At 34.4% G+C, this 23794-nt stretch overlaps 1 protein-coding gene and 1 pseudogene across 6 annotated transcripts in view; both read right to left on the bottom strand.

Annotated features, from left to right (window-relative positions):
• Positions 1-23794, bottom strand: part of Cd36 (CD36 molecule (CD36 blood group)) — an 81852-nt gene that overhangs the window by 49639 nt on the left and 8419 nt on the right. The window lies entirely within an intron of this gene.
• On the bottom strand, positions 7974-23046 carry LOC113180146 (ribose-phosphate pyrophosphokinase 2 pseudogene; annotated as a pseudogene).

Genomic DNA, 23794 nt, shown 5'->3' with positions numbered 1-23794 from the left:
TTTTCACATCTCTTATCCCTGGCTATGCCATGTGATTGGACAAGGTACTGCTTCCATGTTTTGTGTATGTCATTATTCTTTGTTCTTCAGTGATGTTACTCAACCTAATAATAACCTCCTGGGTCATTTTAATACTTTGCTTCTTTTTGATTTCCATACATTGTTAATATTACTGCTACTAGTATGAAGTTAATTTTTTTAAAACTTTAATTCCAGTGTTCTTGCGTGCTTTAATTTTAAATTAAATCATTAAATAGAATTAAAATAGGCTACATTAATCAAATAGAATTTTTTAATTAAATTATTAATAGAATGATGTAAATTAAAAATATATCCCATTACTTTCTTCTTATTTGGGACAACTTGACAAATTCTAGGAAAGAATAAGAAAAGGACAAATATTTATGTACACATTACCATGGGTCAGGTGTCATGTTAAATATTCATGTCCAGAAAATTTCTATGAATTAAGTACTTTTAGCCATTTTTTTTTACAAAGAAAATAACTGACCTGAGGAAATTAAGAAAATTAGATAAATGCAGACATGTCCACAATTGGGATGAAATAGGTAACCTTGATTTTATGCATCTAGTTCACAAGTATTACTAAAGATTGGTAGGAAAACATGAGGATGCTTAGTAAACTATAAGCATTTTCTTGTTCATATTTAAATTTTGCCTTTTGTCAATATAAATCTCTCAGCAGAAGCATTTCTCTGTTACTTTGATGTTTCAGGATTATCTTATTTTCACATAGATTATAATTAAAACACTTATTGATAGTCATTTAACTTTAATGAACTAATCTTTAACAATAGCTATTTCTGAGTCCAGAGGATCTGAAAATAGATAAAACCTTTAATGGAAACAAGCTTAGTTACACATACAGAAAAATTATTATCAAATAGCACAATGGAGACCATAGCAGAGGGTCTGTGGTTCAACCTACACAGAGGTGGCAATCCTAAAGGGGGTTTTAGGAGGATAAATGGCAGGCTCCATAGAGAAAACAATAGACCATCTCTATGCTCAAGCTGGAGTTAGAGATCCAGCACCAAGCCTTGGCCAAGGCAGAGGACATTACCCCATCCAGAGGAAGATTTAGCAATTTCCACCAGTAGCCAAGGACTCTGAGAAGGAAAATGGAGTTGTGGTAGCTTCAAAATAAAAGAGAAAAGTCATTTCAAATTGAGTACCTAAATTCAGGCTTCACTAGAAGAAAACGCAGGTTTCCAAAGCAGCCAGACTGCTAAAAGTTCTCACTTTACTTGCATTAGGAAGCACAAATAAAAACTAAACACTATTTCAAGTCACACAAATCTCAATGCTAAAAAGTTACAAAATACTTGATGCATTTTATAATCATTTTCGTTTTGTTATTTGGCAACTTTCAACCCATTTAAATCTAGAAAATGAGGGCAAATCTGTTGACTTGTTATAAAATGCAGAAACTATTATTCAAAAATAATAAATACAAAAGCTAAGAGATTTGTTTATAACTTTGGAAGCATTATCATGATTTCTAAGCCTTACACTATTCAGAATAAAAATATCAAAAGGTGAGTGTTTCTGTCAGTACAGATCTCTTTGCTTTCTGAAGTAATATATGTTTTAGAAAGATCTTAGTATGTTTCTTTGTATCTATGGATAAAAGCACATCATCAGACTATGAATGTTGGGGGCAGAAAAAGCCAGTGCTCAGACCTATGGAAGTAAGAAAACTGAGATGGATAAATAATCATCCACACCAATATAGAAGCCTAATTGATATGTTCATAAAGAAATTAAACACAAGGAAACTTGAAAATAATATTTAAAAATGTTTGTTTGTTCTATTTTCACACTTTGATATGGAAAGAGTCTACATTGTAGAACTGTGTTACTGAAGTGAGCTTTTGAAAAGTACAGATTTTGTAGTAATCTCCCTTATTCCCCCACTTAAAAATCTCCTAGCAATCCCCAGTAACTCTTGTAAAATCCACTCTCCTGGTGCCACTACAGTCACATTTATTTCCAAGTTCTGCTACCCTTCCCAGAAGCTGGGGTTAAGCTAAGGACAGCACACTCATGCTGCATGAAGCTCACTCCCTGGCCTCTGTCCAACAGTTTTTTTCTGGAGTCTCTCTCTCTGTTGCTCAACTGGATTAGTCAATAGCAGCTCAATCTTCCTGTCCCCCCATCCAGACAGCAACCCTCAAAGTCTCTGGGACAAGCACTGGCCTCCTTTTGCCTTGAACTTAACTGAGCTTCGATGTAAACAACTGGATACATAGTCAGACCTAGGAGCAACTTCCTAGAATAAGACAACTGGGGGAAATAGGTATTTATATCTTATTAAATTCCAACCTTTAGTATCTCATACCCCTTCCTCCTTGGGGCTAAGTAGAACCAAAACTATTTATAGTGACTGTTTTAAAAGTCATTATGCTTATCTCTTTAATCTGATTGGAATTGAGGAGGAGTTTACATATTCTTGTGGAGTGTTGTCTGTTTCAAAAAATCCCATCACCTATTTTAGTCCTTGAAATATGACTTCATATTTTAACCTATGAAATTATATTTCCATAAGTTCATGTATTGAAAAACCATTTAAACTGTATTACATTATATTAACTAACATCCACAGTGCTTAACACAGACCAAAGAGCATCCTGATAATATTACATGGGCTTTCATGTCATCTATATTAATCTTCACAACATCCTTCGAGAAATTACTGTTTTTCCAAATATTATAAACTGCAAAAGAAGTTAGGTAACTTGCTCAAGGTTAGTCAGTACTGAGCTAAGAGTTCAATATCACCATTTCCCTCAGATGCTCCATCCTTTAATATTACTATCTCACATGATCACCTATTGCTATCTGTATAAAATAACATTAAAAAGGAAATTTTTTTTAAAATTATATATTTTCTCTTAACTTTTTTCATTAGTATTTTCTTTTACATATAACATGTATCTAATTTACATAAAGAAAATGAAATCCTGTTCAAATCTGATTTGGGCAACTTAGGCCTCACCACATTTTTGCAAGTCTACTCTATCTTGTCTTTCTTTACTCCAGCATATAGAGTATAGGTTTCTTTGCAAAAAGTACCATAATGATGTCAGAAAAGAAAAAAATCTTCAAGTATGAAGTTACCTTCCACACAGCAATTTAACTTTTTGAAACTTGTTTTCAGGACACTTTAATATTCAAATAGTGAAGTTACATAAACCAGAATAGAACCCATTGTGACAGATGTCACTGACCCTCCATATTCATATTTTCTAAACAAACTCTGATATTATATTTCAGATATTTTATGTCCATGTAATTCTAAGACCCCCTTTCAAGATACTGAGGCTGAATATTGATCAATTTAATAATTCTCTTTGACAATAAGAGATGCACACTCAAGGTAGAACACAATACTAACAATTAAGGCATAAAGAAAATACAGCTATAGAGCTATAGTGATGGCTTCACTGTGTTTTAAAAACTTGACACAAGACAAATACGTTTTATCCTACAATATAAAGACATGATGCTTGGCATTCCTACAGCTACTTTGCACCCATGAGATAAACATTAATGAAATTATAGAAAAATCCACCGAGAACCCTATCATTGTTGACCCTGTGAATCAGCCAGCTTAGACTCATCCTGCATATTGAATCCTTGTTATATGAAACAAATTATTGTGCCCCATGTTTTAAGTTGCTTTTATTGGACTATTTTATTACTTCAGATAAATTTATCCCAACTCATAGAACTATAGATCTTTCACTGAAACTTATTTCCATAATGCTTGTAAAAAAAAAAAAAAAAAAAAAAACTCTAAAGATAAGAGACCCAGAATAGCTAAAGCAATCCTTAGCAGGAAGAGTGAAGCAGGTGGCATCACTATACCAGACCTTAATCTATACTACAGAGCAATAGTAAAAAAACAGTATAGTATTGGCACCAAAACAGACTGGTAGAACAATGGTACAGAATACAGGACACATAGACTAACCCACAAAATTACAATTATCTTATAATAGATAAAGGTGCCAAAAACATGCATTGGAGGAATGATAGCCTCTTCAACAAATGGTGCTTGGAAAACTGGAAATCCATATACAACAAAATGAAATTAAACCACTATCTCTCACCATGCACAAAACTCAACTCAAAATGAATCAAGGACTTAGGAATACAACCAGAGACCCTACATTTAATAGAAGAAAAAGTAGACCCTAATCTCCATCATGTGGGATTAGGCCCCAAGTTCCTTAATAAGACTCCTTTGGTGCAAGAATTAAAATCAAGAATAACAAATGGGATGGAATCAAACTAAAAAGTTTCTTCTCAGCCAAAGAAACAATCCTGGAGCCAATCTTTCCCCCTCACAATCAGATACAGCACTCATCTCTAGAATATATAAAGAACACAAAAAGATAAACATCAAAAAAACAAATAACCCAATCAATAAATGAGCCAAGAGCCTGAACAGACACTTCTCAGAAGATGATATACAATCAATCAACAAATATATGAAAAAATGCTTATCATCTCTAGCAATTAGAGAAATGCAAAAATCAAAACCACTCTAAGATTTCATCTCACTCCTGTCAGAATGGTAGCTATTATGAAGACAAACAGCAATAAGTGTTGGCAAGGATGTGGGGAAAAAGGTATACTCATATGGATGGTTTGACTGCAAGTTGGTGCAGCCAATATGGAAAGCAATATGGAGAGTTCTTGGAAAATTGGCAATGGAACCACCATTGACCCAGATGTCAATTTGGCCCAGATTGTAATGCATCCCACTGTCACATATATATTTTAAAAAATTAAGAAAAAAAAACTTCTGGCTTTTCTCTAGAGTAACCATTATAAAATATTACACTGTCATGACACTTTGATACTATAATTACTTGTTCAATTTATTTATATATATATATATATATATATATATATATACATACACACACACACGCATGTACATGTAATCAATAGAAATTAAAGATTGACATATTGTAGGATCTCCTGAACCTATGGGAAATATGAGTCTCTTTCTTTAAAGGGAAGAACTGTTATACATTAAGAAGTCAAAATAAAGTCAAAATTCAAAATAAAAATTAAGTCCATGATTCTATCACTCAGGGAAATTAAACTGGATTCTCTGACATATGGAATATGAAATATCAAATTCAGCTGAACCAAAGTAAAGCTATCACAGACTTGGAAAGATCTTTCATTTGTTTTCATAAGCAAATGATCACAAGAAACCATGAGAATGGTTGTATATTACTGAAATAGAAATGAAGGTCACTGTCATAAACTCTGGCGTGCAAAATGGAATTTTTATTATTATTTTTTTTAGTCATCAGAATTTTATTGAAATGCTTTAGTACACTGTAGGATCTTAAAATCCTAGATTCTAACCAATGCAAGCACTGCAAATGATACATTCATGAATCTAGTTGGCAGCATATCTACTAAAGGGCAGTTATCATCTGAACATCTATAAGTTGACTAGTATAATTTAAGTTGGAGGCTAAACAGTTTGGTATAGTCATATTTTGGTGAATCCCTTTTTTGGCTAGATATATGCAAAGTTTGCCCCCATTCAGGGGAGTTGGACAGGATTGATACATTTGGTGGTCTCAAGTTTTCACACAAAAAACATCAAGGAAGGAGTGTGTTTTGGGATTAGGCTGTTCACAAGGCATTCTTCATCATCTCTGTCCACTGGAAACCACTGAATAGTTAAAGCCTGTATCTCCGTGGTGTAAGGCTAAGTCCAATCTAATTAATTCATAACTGTATTCAGGAGTATTTTAAAATGCAAAAGTAGGGCTAAATAATGATAGTAGCAATATTTTTAAATCTGGAAATCATTATTATAAAACTAGTTCTATAAATTCTTACACTTTAATTATCTTAGATAAAACGGTTACCTTTAAATCAACTGGTTTTAGTCAACACACCTGAACTTGCATACTTGTATGTCAAGCTGTCTACATAAGCGTTTACATTTGTTTTCATTTCATACAAGCATAGCAATTCAATGAAATACATATGTCAGACATTTATGGAAAAGGAAAATTTCAAAGCACCCATATAGGTTCTTTACCCATCTCCAGTCGACTCTTTCTACACAGAGTCAATCTGCACTGCAGAGCCAACTTTTTACAAGGCTTCATCACTCTTTCTCAAAAAACAAATTTAAAGTACAACAAAATGATAGTTTTGGTAACAACTTAAATGATATTTTCTTATATATTTTTAGTTTTCGGCCGACACAACATCTTTGTTTGTATGTGGTGCTGAGGATCGAACCCGGGCCGCAAGCATGCCAGGAGAGAGCGCTACCGCTTGAGCCACACCCCCAGACCCTTAAATGATATTTTCTAACTTCAACTTCTGCTGTCTTAAATTTTTAAATTCTAAAGACTGCTGTTCAAGTTCGTTAATGACTTAGATTTGATTTTTCTACCTGAAGAATTTTTATCAGAGCATTTATTCACTCTCAGTGTTAAGACTCAGCAGAGATTTTAATCCCCAATTCCAATAAAACAGTGGATGGAAGATTCAGCAGAGGGTACCGTTTTTTCTCATTTCTAGGCTTTATCTATGCAGAAGAATCCTGTTCTTTGGGGGATGACAAGTTCAGTTGGTTGTCCACCAACATGCATATAATAAATTCAGAGAGTCAATGCTTGACTTCTGCCACAGAGACAGCAAGGCACTTCACTTAAGAGAATGTTATCAAGGGCCATTTATGGAGAAGGCATTCCTCAGTGAATTTTCCCTTCACAATCTTTAAATGACTTTTGAGCCACTGTTTGAACATTATCCTAATGAAGCAATTGATGTTCACTTTCCATAGGCCTCTCCTGCACACATTTTTTTGGGGGGGGGTGGTATACCAGATTTAGTTAAGATATTTGTTTGCCAGATACCTACTACTTCCAAGGGCAAAAGAACATTTGGTGCTACTCATTTAAAAAAAATCACATTTATGTAAGTCAAAAGCAAAATAATGATCAGCTCAGTAAATTTGAGGGGATTTAAGAGAGTCATTGTTTGGTAGAAATCCTTAAGCGAAATTACTGGAAAAAATGCAAGGTGAAACCTGTGGATAAAAATATGGCGCAAAGAAACATGATGACAAGAACACTAAGTACATCCCAAATAATTATCTATCTGGGGTGAACAGAGGAGAGTATAAATATGATCCTCAGCTCAGCAACCACAACTCAAAATGGTTTATAAATTAGAATGATTGTAGAACATAATTTTGGAGTTTGGGGACATGGTATTTTAAGTGATAGTTACAACTTAAAAGTGGCAATAAAAAAATCATACATAACTATGTTGCCTTTGAAATATCTAATATTTACAAAAAATAATGTGTCAGTGGCTATCTTTAGCTAAATAAAATTTGGGACAAATTAGGCACAGTTAAGGTGGCTTATTTAAAACCCAGATACAATTTTTAAACAAGGAAAAAAATTCAAAATTCTTGATATTAATAAATTTTCTAAGATTCACACCAAAGTAAAAGACTATACAGGGTATTACCCAAATGTCCATAGGCATTATCATTATATATTTACACAGAAGGTTTTAATGTGAAGTCACCTTTGGCAACCTCAAAATGTATAAAAGATGAATTTCCACAATGGAATTTTATACTTGAAAGTTGTCACCTCAAAATACTAAAAAAAAAACAAACAAAAGATCACCTATCAGAACAATTAAGATAATAAAAACATGATTCATTTAAGATGGTTCACTTAAATAACAAATAACCACCACCTTTCCCCCAATAAACCAGAAAGAAATAGTCTTGGGCTTCAGAAGGGGAAATAATGTATCTCAGACTATACGAATATCTGATGCCTTTGCCAGTGATTAGCCTACCATTGCCTAGTCCTAAACCTAAAAAAGCAAATAAATCAAGTGATAAGTCTGAGGAGGCGACACTTCTCACTTTGCATTTACAGTGGAACATGGCTGAACAAATAAAACATGGATTCTCCATTGTCCTTCAGATATTCTTATCCTTCAGATCATCTAAGCCAGGATCATTGAAATGTCAATCACCTGAATCTTGGAGCAGTGTTTCATCTTGTCCTCTGGCAGAATTGTGTTTGCAACAACAGCCTCAAAGGAAACATTATTGATCCTGGATATAGATGGCCCAGAGAAGATACCATGAGTGAGGATAGCATAAACTTTGGTGGCTCTAGCTGAGAGTAGTTTATCAACAGCATGGCAGATGATACCACGTGTCAGCCCTGTCACCCATGAGGATGGCCACATAGTCCTTCACATCCCCCAGCAGAATCAAAGCAAATTCCACATTTAACCTACCTGCAATTGATGTGACCCTCTTGGCTCTCCGTGGATTCAGTGAAACCATGATATAGTCCTTCTACTCAGTGATGTTCTCCAAATCCACTGCAGAACTGCAGGCTCCATGTATAAGTTATCCACAGGAATATATAGGAATCCCTGTATCTGAGAGGCATGCAGATCCATGGTGATGATGTGATCAGCCCCAGCAACCGAGAGCATGTTAGCCACAAGTTTTGCAGAAGTTGGAGCATGACTCTTGTCCTTTTTATCTTGTCAGGCATATGGAAAACACGGGATCACTGCGGTCACCTGGATGATGAGGCAATCTTGCAGGTATTGATCATGATGAGCAGGTTCCATCAGGTTGTCATTGATTTCTCCACAGCCACTCTGGATGACATAGACATCTTCCCCTCTCACATTTCACCAAGCTCAATGATGGTCTCCTGGCTACTAAACTTCTTGGTGACCACCATGCCTAGCTACAGGCCAAGGAGGTCAGCCATGCTGGGACAGGACCTGGTGTGAGCTGCTGCTGAAGAGCATGATGTTGGGCAAGGTGAGGTGCTGGTTCCGAGGGGCGCACTGCAAGGGTGACTGGGACAACTATAGCAACACAGATGGCTGCTGCTGCAGGAGCGGGCAAAGTGTAGCAGCTGGGCCCAAAAGCAATTTATACATTTTATTTTTAACCTTGATCCTCCATTCTGTCTGATCCAGGATATTCCATATATTCGTTGTTAAGAAACTTTCAACTTTTGATATTGCTTGGTCATTTCATATTTAGATCTCAGTTATATTTTTCTCAACTGATTATGTTCAGAGGACATAATGTGTGCCTTCTCTAAATTCACGGCTGTGGATTTCCCTTGTTCTGGCCATGAGCACTTTGAGATGATAGTTCCTTGACTTTATAACACCATCTTCCAGGCCCTGAACACAATTTTATGATCCAAATATTTCCATTAATCTACTTTTAAATATAGCTGCCTGCAGTCCACACAAAGAGCCAATCATAACCTACTGCTTTGGGGCCAGAATGCACACAGCATTGGGCTTATCACATCCTCCCTGAGAAGCTCACACTCATCTGCTAGGTGAAAGGGAGAGAGAGCTCATCCTCAGGAACTAGTCTGCAGCAAGGCAGATCACAGAACTTTCAGACTTAAGCTCTGATGACCCCACTTTCATCCAAGTTTCTGGTCCTTTTGTCTGTTTTGGGATGATGTTAAGAACAACTCTATCAGGTTGAGTAATAATCACTTTCCAAGGTCCATTCCTTGGAACCATTAAAATCCTTTCCCCAATTTATGGATTCATATCATTCAGTCCAAAAAGAGAATGAAGAGATTAGAAGGAACAAAGCCATGTGGATAATACCTCACAGTATCATCTTATATTTTAAAACTTATAAATTGCAGGAAACAATGAGAGAAACTTAACTGAGAGAGTGAGATTGATAGTCAAGTCCCCTAAAAGTGTGTTCACAGAATTATTAGATCCTTAATCTATCCCAGATGATTAACTGAATCTAAGTAAAAGGAAGTGAAATTCTAAGCAAATAAAATTAGGTAATTACATAAAGCCCTTGGATAATTATACTGCTGTAGTTGGCATGGTTTGAAAAAGGACATGTGAACCAACTAAGCCTATTGATCAGCTATCAGAGGGAAAAACAGAGACCCCATCATAGGACAGACACTTAAATGCCCCAACACAACCCAACAGGCACAAGTTACTGTAGAAGGGGATGATGAGATGATTTAAAAATTTTAAAACATGACCGAAACTTCTAGTTAACATGGCAAATTGAATACCTATGTTTATTTTCATGTGCACCTGAACTCTCATAAAAATACAATGAACAAAATTTACAAAAATATGAATATAGATGTTAATGATATAGGACAGAAAACAAGTGAATATCAAAAATACTAACATTTCAACATACAATTTTAAAATTAATCAAAATCATAATTTATATGTATTCTACAAAGTTTGGAAAATCTGATATTTATTTAAACTCATGGCACATCTGAGTTTTGACTAGCTACATTTCAAGTTCTCAGTAGTTACATATGGTTAGTGGCTACTGTCTTGGATGGGACATTAGATGTCAAGAAACATCCATATTTATTGCCCACAATTAAAGAATAAATGGAAAATTGTCCATTTGAGGAAAACCTCTCAAATATAAGACAAAATTTTATGACAAATAAGCAGCTAATAAGATTGAATGTAAAAAGGATGTTTAAATAAACAAAGTTTTTATGACTAATATCTTCAGGCAACTAAGGGAAGATATTGCATTAATGAAGATGGTAAAATAGAAAACCAAGGCACTATAAGAATCAAAAAATGAAATATAGCACACTAGAAAATTTAAATAGTGATTGAAGAAATAATCCAGCATAATGATTGGGACGTTAGAACAACATTAGAGTCATAGAATAAATTCAACTGCCATACAGTGAGATTTCCATAGAAACTGAAGTAAAACCAGAAACAAAATGGACAAATTAAGAGAGAATGCAATAATATTTTCAGTAATTGATAGACATTACTCTCTGTTGTGCAAGAGCCCATCTGTCTACAACTTAAAAGACCACATGCCATGACCAACCTACTCATCTTCAAAGCATTACAGAAGATCAAACTAATAAGCACAAGATCTTAAAAGACTAATAGATGGGAGTGTAATATTACTTGAATCAGAAAGAAAATGCTTTCATAGCAATACTTGGAATTTAAAAATAAATCAATAAATCTCTTTAAAACTGAGAGAAAATAATTCCCTCCTGCTATTCATTGTGCAATCAAACCTTCATGAATTCAACCCAATTTACAAGAATATTAACCAAGTAAATTGTTTAAGCTCCCAGAATATAAACTTCAAAACAAGGATGTAAACCAAAAAAATAAGACAGAATTGAGGAAATAGTTATCTGACAACTAAGATACAAAGGGATTTTCCAGAGAGAGGTTGAGAGTCTTGACCCATGAGTTAGGAAGAGGCCGATTATTTTTATCAACTTTGAGATGATAGCTCCTTGACTTTATAACACCATCTTCCAGGCCCTGGACACAATTTATCTAGAAGAGCAAAGAATTTAAGGTGGGAATTATTATCACCAAAATAAGTGAATTGTACCAGAAAGAAATTATTATACACCTTTTTGTTCTATTAAAAAATATTTATAATAATGATGATGTAGATATCAACAGTATTAAAAAAGCAACGACATTAATTAGTTGAAATGAGAAGTACTTATGTGGAGATAGTCGTAGGGTATGGAATGGTAATACAAAAGCTAAATCCTTTTTTACATGAGGCATAAGGACTAATGGTTAAAACATTCAAAAAAATCAAGTAATACCACTATATCTAGAAATAGTTTCAAGTGTTCCTTCCTAGAAAACAGCATAAAGATTTACAGTTTACAAAAATAAGGCAATTGTTTTTTGTAACACTATTTCTTTTTTCAATGACAAACATTCAGTTGATATACATGGCAGTGCTAGGAATTAAATCTAGGGATATGTTACCAGCTCTTTTTAAAACTTGAAATGGGGTCTTACTAAGGTGTTGAAACTGACCTTGAACTTACAACCCTGCCTCAGCTTCCTGAGTAACTGGAATTCCGGCATGTGCTACCACACCTGGCTCAAATACATTTTTATCCAAGATTATATTTCAGTTGAGTGTGGTCAATTCTGCTTCCCAATCCTTTACCCCTGCCTCCATCTTGTGATTCTTACCTTCCTTGTAGTGATTTTTTTCTTGCCTCCTTTACTTTAAGAATATCTCTGGAAATCTGACTTCTTAGGTTATACCTTTATCTTCTACTATAGAGAAGACTGAATCCATCTACTTTATAGTCTTGACCTCTCTGCAAAACTGTCCCTGTAAGTCAGTGATCCCTTTCTCTGAAATCACATTCATAAAGAAAGAAGATCTGTCTTTTGGACACATCCTTTTCAATTATAGTTTTAACTTCTCTGGGCTAGGGATTGGCTTAGATTTGGGCTGCGACCAAAGGTAGACCCATGCAATACTGCCTAGACTTGGTCATATTTTACTATCCCAGGATGAGTGCCTGGAGCAAATAGGGCCAATCAGGACCCATGCCAGGTTTGTGAGGTTGGGATGAATACACATTAGTCTCTTCTCTGATAGAAATACAAAAATTTATTACATACAAGAATTGTTGTTGTTGTTGGTAACCAGGATCCTGGAGAATGCACAATGCAGTCTGCAGAAGAGATTGACTTTTCTTGTTTAATAAAATATAGTTTAATAATATCCCCAAATAGGGAAATTGAATATATTAGTTACAAACATTGAAAACTAACTCTTTAGAATGCTAAAATATGTCTAGTAATACATTTTAGAATGATAATTAACATCCAAATAGCAGATTAATTATGTGATGAAGTTTTCTAAGTAACATCTGTTAACATGGAGAACAGTCTCTCTCTCTCTCTCTCTCTCTCTCTCTCTCTCTCTCATACACACACACACACACACACACACAGCGTTTTCTCTGTAATAAAAATTATAGACATATTATTCTTGCCTGAACATTAATAAAGAAGTGTTATTCTTGCCTGAACATTCAATTCAATGGAATTATGCTATATTTTCCTTGTGAGTATTATGTCCAATACTCCTTTATAGCACCAGTATAAAACTCATTTCCACTACTTAATTTTATCCAATAATATAATTCAATGTGTGATTAGAATTATATACCAGAAACTAAGATTTCCTTAATCACAAAATGCATAAAATATCTAAACTAAGCACTCCTTAAAAGGGTAATAATTTTAAAGGGAATCATTTAGAAAACTAAAATATAAAAACAACTTGAGAATCATAGATCTCAGAAGGATTAGTATGTAAATAAATTTACATGGAGCAAATATACAAGGCAGGGAGAGATGAGGGTACCTTGGAATTGTTAGTGCTTCTGTGCTCTTTACAAGGTAGGTCTAGATTCTAGATATGCAGAAAAACAAAACAATGTGCTAAATGGCTTTGGCATTCCTAATCACAAATTTCTGAAACTAAACAATGAACAAGACTGAAGTTTGCCTTGGGGTCAGATTTTTCTCTTGTGAACTTATTACTTACACACTAACGCTACAGTAAACTTCAGGATTATTTGTGACCTCAAAGATTTTATCATTTCTTCAACACTTCTAATGGCCCTTAAACAAACCATCAGTACTTTTTAGAAATATTTACACATTTTAAAAATATCCCAAGGTTTTTCTTGTAAAATAATTTTTTGGATATTATTTGCAAATTGGGTATTATAGTTGGATATTATACATAAAATGGCATGCATACTTTTATAAACTATTGCTATCTCATCCTGTATATCAGAAAATCAACTAATTAGAAAGCATAAATTTATTTGCTTAGAACAGACCAAGACATTACAGCCAATTGCTTACCAGTTCCCAATCATCTGCCCTGTAATTCTAGAAGTTTCTATTGTTGTAATCATTTTTCTTTGTCAAAAAATTTAAAAACACATTTGGGACACTTTGATACACTACTATACAAAATGGGAAAGAAAAAAATATATTCATGAATTCAGATCATAGATAATAAAAAAAGAACTACAGCATTGGAATATTCTTTATACAGTAACTGGTACAACTTTCTCATTCTAAGAAGCAGAAATATACCATTAGAAATTACTTTTTCAATGTCACAGACAGTAAAAAGATGGGAACCAAGCTCAAGTCTCAATTCTGCAATCTAAAAGAGATATTAAAGATCAACATGTCAGGAAAAAAAAAAAACAAATTACCTACTTTTTTTCTGCTCTCACACCACAGTGAACACTGACAACAGATGCATGGAGAATTCCCCCACACACCCAGCAAGCAATGGACTGCTGCAGACAAGAAATGGATAGCCTCTAACCCAATTCAATTCCAACATCATGGAAACCAAGGGAAAATCAGAATAAATCCTCTAGACTCAACTAGCTGCACTTCTTTTTATTTTAAAATCACAAATTGTGGAGGTCACATAACTAAGCAACTAGCTTTGCTATAGATAATCCCTAAAATCCTCCCCCCCACCCCAGGAACTTGGAGGTTGCTTTGGTCTATCTCCAAAAAGTTGAAACCACCATCCCTGCATTTGGGCCTGAGCAAGTGTCTAAGATGTGACCTTTTGACACCAGAAGTCCAGATGTCCACCTTCAGACCCATGCTAATGCAGACACTTCTAAATATGGACCCTATGAAGAACCATGAAGTTTGATTATGCATGCACAAACACCAAATTACTTCACTTTTCTTCACCTCCAATCACCTTCTCCCACACCTTACACCACCCTGTTTCTTTATCCCATAAATATCCCAAAACATTCTCTGGGAGGCTGATTTGAGGTTTCTCTCTGGTCTTCACAACTGGCTATCTTGTAACTTTTTTTCAAAACCTGATCATTTCAGTGATTGGCATACTAGGCAAAGTGGGCCTCATTCAATACTGCTAATATATATCTGCAGGTAATATCAGATCCCTCAGGTTGAGGATTCATTCCCCAATACTGTGCCCCACTGAAGATCCCAGCTGCTAGCCCTAGGTTATGTAACCTGTGCTCTGACTGGCTAAAAATCTTGGTTCCCAAAGTACCCTCATAGTCTTTAACTTGCTAGAGCAGCTCAGAGAACTCAAGAACATTTTTTTTAATTTTTTACATTTACCTGCTTATTATGAAGGGTATTAAAAGATACAAGTGAAGAGATGCATACATTGAGGTACAGAAAGAAAAACCACAGAGCTTCCTTGCCCTCTCCAGGTATACCACCATCCAGGTGCGTTCAGCTATCTGGAAGCTTTCCAAACCCTACTGTTTTAGATTTTCATGGAGATTTTTTTCTGGGCATGATTGAAGCATGGACAACTATGCTGAAATATGATTGGACACAAAGGGTATGATCTAAAGTAAGACTGAGTGGGGAAACGCAGTAAGGCCAGTCTGTTCAGATTCTTCTTGGTCTGTGTGCTAACATTCCTTCCTCCAGGGGATGGGGCAGGACCTCTCTGGAATGAGGAGGGTCTTATGACCTACTATTAGACAAAAGGTAGGTCAGATAATTTCTTTATGACCAGTTCCAGGACAGAAAGCAGGATGTTGTGTGTGTGTGTGTGTGTGTGTGTGTGTGGTGTGTGTGTGTGTGTGTGTGTGTGTGTGTGTGTGTGTGTGTGTGTTGTGGGGGGAGGGAAGATGGATATTGGAGTTTCTACAGTCTGCCTGTGGAAAGAAGAATTGCAGTTTCTACAGCCTTCCTGGGGATAAAGTTATGAGTCAGGAACCATTGACAAATATATATTATATATATATATATATATATATATATATATATATATATATATATATATACACACAAACAAATAAATACACACACACATATTCATATTTATTTTTTCCCCTAAATGAAACAACAGTTCAGATTGTTCATATGTGGTTTGTCTTCTCAAATCTTAACCATAAGATGATTATGTACCCACTTTCCAAGCGAATAAACTGAGGCAATTAGAAGTTATATCATTTACTCAAGGTCTCAAAATCAGGGAAATTTTTAAGAGTTTTCATGAAGCATTCTTCTAAAACTTTTTTTTTTTGGAAAGAACTAATTATAAAGAGCAAAGAGAACACCCAAGCCAAATTTAGGATGTAGAGGGAGGAAGGGGTTAAGGATTTAATCTAGTCAAACACTTCCTGACCATTGACTATATTCCAAACTTTAAGCTTGGCACTGGAATACAAAGACAAATGAAACATGATCTTTAAAATATTGTTTTGTTGAAAGGAAAGAGATTAAAAATAATAAAAGGGCTTCAGTAGATGGATAGACATTTCTAATAACACAAGAGGAAGAAGCAGCAGTAGAAATAGAAGAGCTTGCATAAATTCAGTTTCAGGAAGGGAATGAAATAGTGTTTGTAGTGAAATGAGACAGCAACAGGGTTGTGTAGGGAAGACCTTTAGTTTCCTTGCTTAATATTCTAAGGAGCTTGAACTTTAATCTCTAAACAAAATAGAACTATTAATTATGAAACTAGGTATTGTCAGGATAAGCCTTTCCATCTCTAAAGGTCACATGAAAAGCAGTAAATCAGGATAAATCTGACTGGAGGACTAATGACACTAAAAAGACAAAGTCCTGAACTAAAACTTGCATTCAGCCTTTTGAAGTGAGCTGGGCCCATTCTATCTAAACAGGGTTTGGATAAGTGAAGAATGTGCTTGCATTGGATGGCAGCAGTACAGAGGGCTGTAATCTTGGAAAGCAGACTGTGAGAGTACTCGTCATGAGTGAGAGAAATACTCTTGTAAGTTGTTTTGATGGCACTCTGGGACATAAGCTTTGGGGATAGAAAGAGAAAAGAATTGGATAAGAACTAAAGTGATAGTCTGTAAAAGCAGATAAATTACTAAAGGTTGAAGGAATAGAAGGACCTCATTTATATTGGCTCTGGGTGAAATGATAAATACATGTATACATCTAAGAAATAGCTGAGCAGACAACAGAGCTCATTTGATACTATGGAACCATTAATTTCCCATTTTGCTCCACCCGAGGTAACAGGCTGGTATCTTGGTGTTGGAGTTGGTCTCCAAGGTGTGTCTTCCAAGGTAGCACAGAATCCGGCAGCACCTCAGTGGCATGGGACATGGGGTGAGGTGGGAAGTTGGCTGTAAGAGGAAGATGGAAGTGTTAAGAGAGTGAAGGTCAAGAGACAGAGGCCTTCCCTGAAAATGCCACAAACCAATAGGCAAGAGAGATGATCAGTTCATTTTACAGAGTGTGGAGTTAGGAACTGGAATCAGGTAAAGAAGAAAATCAGGAAGAAGCAATGAATGAAATGATTACCTTAATCTGCTCTCTGGTAAGCATATATGTAGATTATCTCAATGGCCACTGGGTATATAATATGTAAGTGCATTATGACATTTAAAGAAGTAGGATAAAAAAAAAGAGAACGAGAACTTATGCCTAAACCCAAATAAAACTAAGAAGACTCTAAGAAATGATATGGGGAGTTTCTGCAGTTAAAAACAATCACTACTATTTGCCCAAAAGGCTACGTTTTTCTTGGGAAATGAAGATTAAACATAAAGAAACACAAGATGCCCATTTTATTCTTGTATAATTTATACAATTGCTTTAAAAATATTTGTAATCTATAAAAGTTTCCACAACCAAGTACAGGAATATTTCCTGTAAGAAAACTGATTACAGTTACGTTTTATTTGTTTTATTTCCATTTCAAATTGATATTTGCTACAAAGCTGGGCATACAAAATATCCCATTAATCAACAGGAAAACCAGTAATAAATTTTCATCTGTAATAGCCTTCCAGACAGTAATATTAAAACTTATATTAAAACTTAATATATTCCAAAAAGTATGTTATCTAATTATATGCAAATTTGATTATATATATATATATATATATATATATATATTGTGTGTGTGTATAATGGGTTCCAAGATTACTATTTTAATTTCCTAAATAACCAGTTCTTATTGGTTGTATGATAAATACTTGTATAAAGCTATTCACATTATTTACCTTTTATTACTACTAACAAAAAGTCAACTCAATTATCAGGATCCCACTCATTTATCTATTAGACCATTTAGATTAAAGGGTCAAAAGTACTACCATGAACTCTGTAAAACTTGAGTAAACTCCCTGTCCTAAACATATGATGGGCATCCTTAATCTTAAAATATATATATATACACACACACACACACACACACACACACACACACACACACATATATGTATATATACATACACACACACACACACACACAAAGAAACCTCATTGCTCCATTAAAAGATAAAGTTTAATTAGAATTTTAACTTCTCAACTTTAGTTTCTTCTTAAGTAAATTTTTATTTTTGTCTCACATAAAACCAAGCTATATATTTAACTTAAAAATAGGAAAGATGAAATGGAATCCTCTGGAAGAATATAAACCATAAAGGGAAAGTAAAGAATGTACACCATTCTTTGACTAAATGATATCATTAAGTTAAAGGGCAAACTATAAATTTCAATTAAAATAGCTTATTAGCAAAATAATATAAATAGAGCAGAAGTAGAAAGCAAAACATTTTTGCTTTGACTATCATATTTAAGTCCAAAAAAAAGATCAGAAAGACACTGAAGGCACAAATGGAAAGATACCCTACTTTTTCAACAATTGCAACAATTAACATTGTTAAAAATGTCTATACTACTCAGATCAATGTAGAAGCTCCATTAAATCTATCAAAATACTAAGGAAAATATTCAGAAATAAAATAAACAAGTAAATAAACAAATAAAACATAATTTGTATGCAGTTTCAGAAGGCCCCAAAGAGCAAAGCCAATCTTGAGCAAAAGGAATAAAGTTGGAAAACCACATTACTTTACTACAAAATACACTACAGTTACAATAGCCTAACAACATGGAACTGATGTAAAAACAGACACAAAGACAAATGGGACAGAATGAAAGGAGTACCCAGAAACATACCCATGAATTTTATTGCCAATTGATTTTTTAAAAAGGTGTCAAGAACAAACAATAGGGAAACAATAGTCTTTTCACTAAATGGGAATATATATATTACATAGAGAGAGAGAGAGAGAGAGAGAGAGAGAGAGAGAGAGAGAGAGAGAGGGAGGGGGGGATAAAATAAAAACCTTCTCCCCATATAAAAAAATCAAATTAAAATTAAGATCTTAAATTTAAATTAATAGGAAAAAACCTAGAGAGAAATCTCCATAACATTGGTCTTGGTGATGATCTTTTTTTCCCCTTTTAAAAAAATGTATGACTCAAAAGCACATTTGAAAAAAAAAAAAGAGCAGAGGAATATTAAATCAAACTAAAATCCTTTTGCATAGCCAAGGGAATAAAGCCCATAGAATGGAAGAAAGTATTTGCTAACTACACCTTGGATTGGAAATTAATCCCTATAAGGGGTTAATATACAAAATACATAAGGAATCCAAAGAAGTTAATAGCAAGAAAGAACCCAATTTAGATAGGCAAATGACCTAAATAAACATTTCTTAAAAATCATAAAATTGATGAGCAGGTATATAAAAAAAGTCTTAACATTATAGATCATCAGGGAGGAGCAAATCAAAATTACAATGATGTCACTTTACTCCTATAAAGAGATGTCTCCTTTAAGTCAGTTGGGTATAAAACAAGGAGTGTAATAGCTGGGTCAAATGGTGTTTCCATTGCCAATTTTCCAAGGAATCTCCATACTGCTTTCCAGAGTGGTTGCACCAATTTGCAGTCCCACCAGCAATGTAAGAGTGTGCCCTTTCTCCCACATGCTCACCAACACTTATTGTTGTTTGTATTCTTAATAGCTGCCATTCTGAATGGAGTGAGATGAAATTTTACAGTGGTTTTTGATTTGCATTTTTCTAATTGCTAGAGATGTTGAGCATTTTTTTTCATAAAATTGTTGATTTATATCATCTTCTGAGAAGTGTCTGTTCAGGTCCTTGGTAATTTATTGATTGGGTTGTTTGTTTTTTGATGTTAAGATTTTTTAGTTCTGTATATATTTTAGAGATTAGTGCTCTATCTGATGTGCCTGTGGTAAAAATTTGCTCCCATTCTGTAGGCTCTCTATTCACTTCACTGTTTCTTTTGCTGAGAAGAAGATTTTTAGTTTGAATCCATCCCATTTATTGATTCTTGATTTTAATTCTTGTGCTCTAGGAGTATTATTAAGGAAGTTGGGGCCATTCTGACATGATGGAGATTTGGGCCTACTTTTTCTTCTATTAGGTATACAGTCTTTGGATTAATTCCTAGGTCCTTGATCCACTTTGAGTTGAATTTTGTGCATGGTGAGAGGTGCTTAAACATCATATTACAGGGACACAGCCACATCAATGTTTATGGCAGCACAATTCACAATAGCTAAATTGTGGAACCAACCTAGATGCCCTTCAGTAGATGAATGGATAAAGAAAATGTTGTATATATTCACAATGAAATATTACTCAGCATTTAAAGAGAATAAAATCATGGCATTTTCAGGGAAATGGATGTAGTTTAAGAATATAATGCTAAGTGAAGTAAGCCAATCTCAAAAAAACAAATGATGAATGTTTCCTATGATATTAGGATGCTGATTCATAATGGCGATGGGGGGCATGGGAGGAATAGATAAACTTTAGATAGAGCAACTCGAGGAAGGAGGGGAAGGGAGGGAGACTGGAGTAGGAAAGATGGTGGAAAGAGAGACATCACTACCCTAAGTGCATGTATGAACTAACACATGAATGGTGTGACTACTTTGTGTACAATCAGAGACATGAAAATTGTGCTCTATTTGTATAATATGAATTGAATTGCATTTGCTGTCATATATAACAAAATAGAATAAATAAAATAAATAAAAACAAAGAGATGTCTCTTTTTCCTATAATCCCAGTGGTTCAGGAGGCTGAGGCAGGATTGAGGAATTCAAAGGATTGATATTTCAAAGCCAGCCTTCACAAAAGCAAGATGCTAAGCAACTCAGTGAGACACTGTCTGTAAATAAAATACAAAATAAGGCTGGGGATATGGCTTAGTGGTCAAGTGCCTGAGTTCAATCCCCAGTACCCACCCTACCTACCAAGAGAGAGAGAGAGAGAGAGAGAGAGAGAGAGAGAGAGAGAGAGAGAGAGAGAGAGAGAGATATTATTTTTCTCTTTGAAAAAGAGATATCTAAGTGTTAGAGAGGTCTCATAGAAAGGAGAATATCATTAGCATGGTAAATTTGTGCTGCCTCCAAGTGAAACAATATATAGGGTTTCCACACACAAAAAAATTAAAAAATAGAACTACCATGTGATCCCACAATACCACAATTGGGTATATATCCAAAGGAAATAAAACATTATGTTTTATGAAAAATTCAATGGCCCAAATATGGAATTAACCTATGTATCCATCAACAGGTTAGTAGATAAAGAAACTGTGGTACATATACACAGTGGAATACTATTATGCATAATAGAAAAATTCTATTATTTTTAACAATTCTTATGAAACTAAATTACATTATGCTAAGTCAAGCACTAAAATACATATACTTCATGATCTCATTTCTATGTGGAATTGAAAGACATTGATCTCATAGAATGGTAGTTACCAGAAACTGGGAAGTTGGGGGATGGGGTTGAGGAGCTAGCTGTTTGTCAAAGATACAGAATTGCAGTTAGATGATAATAAGTTCCAGAGATGTATTGTACTGCATGGTGGCTATAGCTAATGCCCAATACATTAGCCAATATGTTAGCTATAGCTAGTATCTAATATATTGTATCCTGAAAAATGTTAAGAAAATGGATGTTTTCATCACAAAAATATCAATTAGTTGATATTTAATGTATAATAACTAGGTGAGATATGTTCTCTCACATATGTTGCATTTATTGTACAGCTCATATTTTAAAAGCATGTATGTTTAAATCAAAGTATTTCAAATATCTTACATGTTATATTTCTATAGAGGAAATATGCCTTTTTCATGTAGAATCAAGCTTAATTATAGACTTCTCTCATTTCCTTCTTCCTCCCACTCCTCAACACTTCCACTATAGACATGAGAAGTTAGAAAGTAGATGACTAGATTGGGAAATTTGTTAATGTTTCTACTCATTTGTCTCCATAAATTAAAATATACTGAGTATTATTCAATCATTAACTTGAATCATTTGCTAAATGTTCTTTCTTTAATCAAAGCTTCTGATGGAAGTCTACATATTTATATAAGTGTTCATAGAATGAATATAAAGAGTTTTCACTTTGGAAATAACTATGTGAGGTGATATTTTAATTAGCTAGTTATATAGTCATTCCAATGCATATTGCAATAATATATTCTAATATATATTATAATATATATTCCTATATATATATTCCAATATGTATACGTAACGAATATGTAGAGACTATGTATATGAATGTACATATATTCATATACATACATATGTACATTCATACATACATTCATATACAGCATGTTTTATATGGTAAATACGTATAATTTATCTGTCAGTTTAAAAAATTAAAAATGTCTTTGTAAACCAAAGTCATGTTATCCCATTGATTTCAGGAGATAAAGAATATCTTTAAAAGTTTAACAATATATATATATATATAACCACATTTATATCAGTTATACTGAAATGCATGTTTTTGAAAGTATACCAATTTCAGGTAATTCAAGTCTAACATTCTACAATCTGATTATCAAGCTAGTTTTCTGTGTAATGAGGGTGAAGACACCTTATTTCACAAGAAACTTTCACTAAATAAAATTAAATTTCATACATTTTATATCTGCCAACGGTATATGTATTTTTTCGTTTAAATGACAAATTAGATTTTATAGTATAAGTACAGAAGAAGAATTGATTACCTAAACGATCTGTGCATGTTGTAGGTATTGTGCAGAGATTTTTCTCTACTTGTGTCCCTTAGTGGTCAAACTACTAGCAGAACAGAAATGAAATTCTGTGTTTAATTACCAATGTGTTGATCATTTCATAGGAGCTAGGGAGGAAACTATAAAGGAACTTCTCCCAAATCCTTTGTAGTTCACCAGAATCTTACCTCAATAGTCCTCTGAGTTGTGGAAATCGCATTCACCATGAATAGATTTCATGAAGTAGCAAAGAACTTGGTGATGGAGAGAAAAGAGCCCACCCTCCAGGGGTTGTGCTGGGACTAGCAGTTAAGTCTTGCTACTTCTAGATACTGCCTGGCATTCATAGCCAGGCCTGAGTGTCCTAGTGAACCTAAGCAATTTCATAGAACAATAACTTTAGACTGGACACTCTAAGATCAGAACAGATCAAGACAATACGGTCTTATTCTTCCATAATCATATGTGAACACAGCCCAATTATGAACCCCATCTAAGCCACAGACTGCAGGCTTTCCCTTTCCCACCTAATGTAACTTCTGCTTCTTTATCAATTACAGTTTTAACATCAGTCTGTTTTTCTTTCCCCTCAGATAAAATTAAAGCAGTCATCAAATTATCTTTCCTTGCCTCCTGGAGAAGTTCAGAGAAAACCACTATTTCCTTTACTTCACTCCTACCCCAAATCAACCAACCAAAGACCATATCTTATAATAGATTGTACACCTACTTCCTGGCCTGTGGTATGCTTGTCCTTCTTTAGATAAGTAATGAACTCCACTGGTCCACAGATATGTTCCTGGTGGTCTCTGGTTGAAGGACATTGGCATTGTGGGTGGGATCTAAAGAGCTCCATGCCAAATACCAGTGTTATCAGGGGACTCTCATGTACTTGATATCATAATCTCTTGGAAGTTTCGGGAAGATGAGATACAACTTCAAAATACAAATTACAAAATGCCATAATGATGATAA

Source organism: Urocitellus parryii, chromosome 3 (assembly GCF_045843805.1).
Source record: "Urocitellus parryii isolate mUroPar1 chromosome 3, mUroPar1.hap1, whole genome shotgun sequence".
Lineage (NCBI taxonomy): Eukaryota > Metazoa > Chordata > Mammalia > Rodentia > Sciuridae > Urocitellus > Urocitellus parryii.
Note: the sequence above shows the minus strand (reverse complement) of the source record. Positions and strands in the feature narration are given on the sequence as shown.